Below are 6,136 nucleotides of genomic sequence, written 5' to 3' on the forward strand. Positions count from 1 at the left end.
AAAGGGGGCTACTTCTCCTTTCCCTCTCTCTGCTTATCTCTGGCAAGTACATGGGCTCTATGACAAAAAGCAGATAAAGGTGAAAAGGAGAACCCCATGCGGGAACTTCATAACTGCAAGCTGTGCCTCAACATCTGTGTGGGGGAGAGTGGAGACAGACTGACCCGAGTAACCAAGGTGCTGGAGCAGCTCACAGGCCAGACCCCTGTGTTTTCCAAAACTAGATACACTGACAGATCCTTTGGCATTAGGAGAAATAAGAAGATTGCTGTCTACTGCACAGTCCGTGGCCAAGGCAGAAGTTCTGGAGAAAGGTTTACAGGTACGGGAGTATGAGTTACAAAAAAATAACTTCTCAGATTCTAGAAACTTTGGTTTTGGGAGCCAGGAACACATTGATCTGGGGATCAAATATGGCCCAAGCATTAGTATCTACAGCCTGGACTTCTATGTGGTGCTGGGTAGGCCAGGTTTCAAAATCACAGAGAATAAGCGCAGGACAGGCTGCATAGGGGCCAAACACAGAATCAGCGAAGAGGAGGCCATGCACTGGTTCCAGCAGAACTGATGAAATAAATACCTAGCAAATAAATACTTGTTTCTATCCAAAAGACCAATAAAGGTTTTTGGAAAAAAAAATTTTTTTAAATGGGTATATCATTTTATATCATTTAATTAGTAAAACTGCAGGGACCTGCAATTAGCATAATGGCTATGTCACTGGACTCCCATGTACCGCAGTTTAAGTCACGGACCCAGCGGCTTAAACTCACACCAGGCATGTGTGTGTGTGCGTGCCCAAGATCCCAAGAGGTGGATGGATGGAAAAGGGATTGCAGTCGTGGCCATCCCCCCGGGGGGTGATTTCTCGCTTTCTATCTCTCTGTTTCTCTCTGTCTTTCTGGCGAGCGCACACGCCTTATAGCAACAACCTATCAAAAAAAACCCAAAAACTGCAAACCATCCTTAACTGAGCTGCATGTTGAATTAAATGATCAAATGGCTATATTAAGATGTATGTAGTAAATATTTGCATAAATTTATCTCTAATTGAATTAGAAAAGCATAAGAAGAAAACATCTAACTAATTTATGTAACTAAAAATAAGAGAGGATATTATAGATATCACTTCAAAATATAAAAAATATTCAGATTTTCAATATAATCTCTGCTTTATAAACTTGATTAAAAATTCAAAGTACAAATTTCATTGGAGATCCATTAAGCAAAAGATATGTGTAAGAAATTAACATTTATAGTTAGATAAATTATTTTCAAATTATAATAATTCAAGAGAAAGTAAAAATAATCTACTTTGTGTTTTAGAGAAGTGTTTAAATCATTTGAATTAAGGCCAGAGAGAAATATGTTTATTTTCTTCTCTCTTCCTCCCTCTGCTGGCAAAAAGAGAAAAGTGAAATGTCAAGAAACCAGACACAACGTACTGAGAGCACATTTAAAATCATAAAAATTTCAATCAGACCAGTGTAATTTGACATCATATCATCCTACCACTCATATTTGAAGCAAGATTCAAACATTTAGTACAGTGCCCATAGGATAGGATTAGAGTAAAAGGAAGTTTGGAATTTGTAAATATTTCACTATTTGATACAGTTCAGGTAAAGGGCCATTTTAAAATAAGAAATACAAGCATGCTAAAATGTCAGAATAAGAAATAGTTTATGTTACTTCTATACTTACTGCCTTCTGGACAAAAGAAACATGGACTGGATGTGAGTTCCATTAGCAGTGGTTATAACTGTTTGAATGACTATATTCAAAAAGGGTCTGATTACTGGATTACTATGATCTAAGATAAAGATTAATAAAGATGGTCTATAGGACATTTTATCTTTAGTTTCCCCTTATTAACATTTCCACCAATGGGGTACACTATTACAAAAAAAAAGTTGTATTTAAATTTCCTTTTATTATATTTAAAAGATACATATTAGCATGATAAAAATGCTAAAAAATGAAGAGTAGCGAATACTAGTCCAGAAGAATCTCAACAGATGAAACAGTGAACAAATTTTATCACAATAAAATAAAAGAGGAATTACTACACATGTTCAAAATTTGGAGCTTAAGATTCATTCTGGTAGCATTTGTTACATTTGTAACAGACTGATGTTTCAGCTATTAGCAAATTTAAAATAAGCCTACAGTGTGATGCAAGTACAAAAAAACCCAAAACCCCAAAACCAAAAATAAACCCAAAAGTTTAACGACCATCTTTATTAAGTACTTTATATCCAAATCTACATTCAACATGTCACATATATTAGAAATTCCTTAAATACCTACCACAAATTTAGATTAGTAATTGGCTCATTTATTGCCCAACTCTCATTTTCTAAAAGATGAGCTAGAAGTCTCTTTCTGGGGAAGCGGGATTGGAAAATTATAATGTCCAAATACTTTCAGATTCTCTTAATACAAAAGCTAAAGGCAGCTTAAGTTTCAATATCTTTATATTGTGAATATTATGAAAATATAGATTTAACTAGACAATAAGACAGTCCTACATTTTAGGTAAATGAAATTTTCAGATCTATTTAGTCATTTTTTGCCTTCTAAAGTTAATTTTTAAAAACTTCTACACATACTGGGAACCAGCAGTTAGCGTAATGGCTATGTCACTGGACTCCCACGTAGTTGACTGCGGTTCGCGTCCCGGACCGGTGGCTTAAAACTCACGCTGGGTGCGTGTGCTTGCGTGCCCAAGATCCCGAGAGGAGAATGGAGGAGAAGGGATTGCGCGTGACCATCCCCCCCTGGGGGTTGATTTCTCGCTTTCTGTCTCTATGTCTCTGTCTGTATGGAGAGCGCACGCGCCCGATAGCTAAAACCTCTCTCTCCCCCCAAAAAAAAACTTACACACACACTAAAAGTTTATAATTTACATGCATACAGCTTGATGAAATTTTACAAAGTGAATATACTCAACTACCATCAGCTCAAGAAATAAAGTGTACCAACAAAACAGAAGTCTCCCTACTATCATCTTTTGATTGTCACCTCTCAGCAAAAGAAACTGCTCTTACTTTTCTTACCCTAGACTTGATTTGTCTCTTTTTGTATTACATGTAAGTGGAATTATAATATATACACTTTAGTGACTGTCTTCTTTCACTCAATTTGTTTGTGAGATTCATCAATGTTATTGCATTTTTGTAAAAGCAGTTATTTCATTGTTTTATAGTATTCTGTTGCATGCATTTATAAGGGAATCTTCAAAAAGTTTGTGAAAATGCATATAATAAAAACTATGCCTGAATTTCAAAATTGTTGCACAAAAATAAACTCAACATTTTAATTTCATTTTTACATAAACTTTTTGGAGTGTCCTTTTACTAGATCAATTCATTCAACTATTGTTAATAAATATTTAGATTGTTCACAGTTTTTGCATTTTTTTAGGTGTATCCAGGAGTAGAAAATCTGGGTTATGAAATTTGTATATGTTCAGCATGAGTAATATTGCAATCGTTTTCCAAAGTATTCATATCAATTCATAATTTACATTCTACCAAGAGCATATGGGGATTCTAAGTGTTTCACATCCGAGAAAATAATTTGCATTATCAAGTATATTGTTTGGTTTTATTTTTATTTATTTATTATTTTTCCTTTTTTTTAATTTCATTTTCTTTTATACATTCAATCATATTATTACTTGGCTTACAAAATGGATATTTCAACAGGTGAACATTTTACCCTAGTATAGTTGATAAAACTACAAAATATCTTCAACAGGTAATACCACTTTTCTTTGTGCCATTAATACTTCACCTCCCTATTTTTCTTCTAAATTTAGCATTCTGGTAAGTAGTAGCATCCCATGGCCTTAAGTTACATTGTCTGATTATCAATTATTTTAGTATTAATAAAATTTTAAATATTATTATATGTTCATCAGCCAACTGAATGTGTTCATTTGTGAAGGACTTGCTCAACTCATCTGTTGATTTTTCTATTATGTTTTCTCTCATTGATTTTTTTTCCTTTTACTATGTAAGTGGGTGCACACATGCACAGAAGAGAGAAAGAGGAAAGAGACAAGAGAAAGGGGGAAAAAAAACAGAGAAAAAAGTACTCTCTAAAAGAGCTTGGTCACATCACATGGTCATATCACAATCCTTTTACTTCAAATTCTTCACCCCATCCAAATTCTGAGCAACCATACATATGCTGGGCTTGTAAGTCACTGGACCCGCAATCATTTATTTTTAGGAGTTCTTCATATATTCTGGATATAAGTCCTTCATCAGATAAAATACAATGCAAATATCTTCTCCTGTGTTTGACTTTTCCCTCTATGAAATGTATGGTTTGATGAGCAGAAGTTCTTCATTTTAATTAATCCCAGTTTACTAATAGTTTCCTTTAAAGTTCAAAATCTTCATCAGATAAAATACAATGTGAATATCTTCTCCTGTGTTTGACTTTTCCCTCTATGAAATGTATGGTTTGATGAACAGAAGTTCTTCATTTTAATTAATCCCAGTTTACTAATAGTTTCCTTTAAAGTTCAGTGCTTTTATAGCCTTTGAAAATCTATTACTAATCTTAAGGGCAACTTCTGGGCTTACTTCCCTAGTATCTTGGCCTCTCAAGTACCTGCTGCTCATCATCTTGAGTTGGGCAGGAAAGGGGTAGGAGAAACATGGCGTTGTCTTCAAATATTTGAAAGGCTGTCATAAGGATGAAAATGTTGGACTTTTCCTGCGTAGTCTTATGAAAGGAATAAGGCCCTGAGCTGAAAAGTAGAAAGAGGAAGATCTAGAGTTAACATAAAATAGTATGTCTGCATAGCCAATGATGAAATGAGATTATGTGTTCTCCCTGCCACTGGAAGTGTTTAAGTACAGACTGACAAACAGAGATTGAAACTCTAATAGACAACCTTTAAGCCAATCCATAAGGTTTTAAAGTATGGCTAGAGCATTTGATATGGGACAGTACAGTTGCCCTAAATACCATCGGCTTTAAGAAAATAAGGTTTAACTTTCATATCTTTATTTTTCTCCTATTTTTCTCCTGTACAACTCTTATTTACAACTGCCTGTATTTTCCATCTCTACCTCTACTTTTGAAATGATATAGTAATATAGTAATTATACAGTTTCCTTTTCAAAGATTTTATGAGAAAATTTCTACTTTTAATATTCCAGAATTTGTCTTGGAAGATTCTGTTCATCCTAAACCTCATCTTCAGGATTTAACTCCAATTCTTTTTCCTTTTTCCTTTCATCTGTCCAGAAAAAAAGTCTGTATTTGTTAGTCAATACCATGATAGCAACTAAATCTTTCAGTTCTTTGTTTACTCTAAACTGTCATTCACTGTACATTCTCCTATAGCTTTATGTATTGAAGTTCAGTGATCAAAACAACATAATATTTCAAGAAAAGAAATACCAGTAAGGTGACAGTAGTCTATATTGTTTAAACAACTAGGACTGCAGAAATAGATAGGGCTAGTTCAAATCCCATCTCTCCACTTCCTAGAGCATACTACTTAAACATTTTAGGTCCTATTGTTCTCATCTATAAATTGGAGATAACAATATTATATGCTCCATTAATTGTGATGATTAAATGAGCTATTCCTCATAAAATATTTACATAGTGCATAGCTGTATAGTGCATAGCTTTCTTTAAAAATGAGTAAGTACATACAATGAATATTATTTAGCCATAAAAAGGAATTAAGTTTTGATACATGCTACAACATAGATGAACTTTAAAAACATCATGCTAAGTAAAATAAGTCAGACATGAAAGGACAAATACTGGGAGCTAGCCCATGGCATGGTGACTAAGGGAGCTTTATCTCACATGGCCAACTATGTGGTTCAAGTCCTGGATATGGTGACTTGAACACCACACTAGGTACATGTGCATGCATGCTCAAAATCCCAAAAAGAGAAAGAAGTAGAGAAGAAGGGATTCTGGCATGACCATCCCCAATAGGGGTATTTTCTCCCTCTCTCTTTCTAGTGAGTAAACACACCCTCTGGCAATTTAAAAAAAAATAATAAAAGAACAAATACTGTATGATTGCACTTATAGGAGGTACCTAGAATAGGCAAATTTATTTATTTATTTATTTATTTATTTATTTATTTAT

At 34.1% G+C, this 6,136-nt stretch overlaps 1 pseudogene; it reads left to right on the top strand.

The window, feature by feature from the left end:
* The window catches only part of LOC102491120 (60S ribosomal protein L11 pseudogene), a 2,542-nt pseudogene extending 1,974 nt beyond the window's left edge, over nucleotides 1-568 (top strand).
* Nucleotides 569-6,136: the final 5,568 nt, after the last annotated feature.

The sequence above is a fragment of the Tupaia chinensis genome, unplaced genomic scaffold, assembly GCF_000334495.1.
Source record: "Tupaia chinensis unplaced genomic scaffold, TupChi_1.0 Scaffold139935_1, whole genome shotgun sequence".
NCBI classification, from domain to species: Eukaryota; Metazoa; Chordata; class Mammalia; order Scandentia; family Tupaiidae; genus Tupaia; species Tupaia belangeri.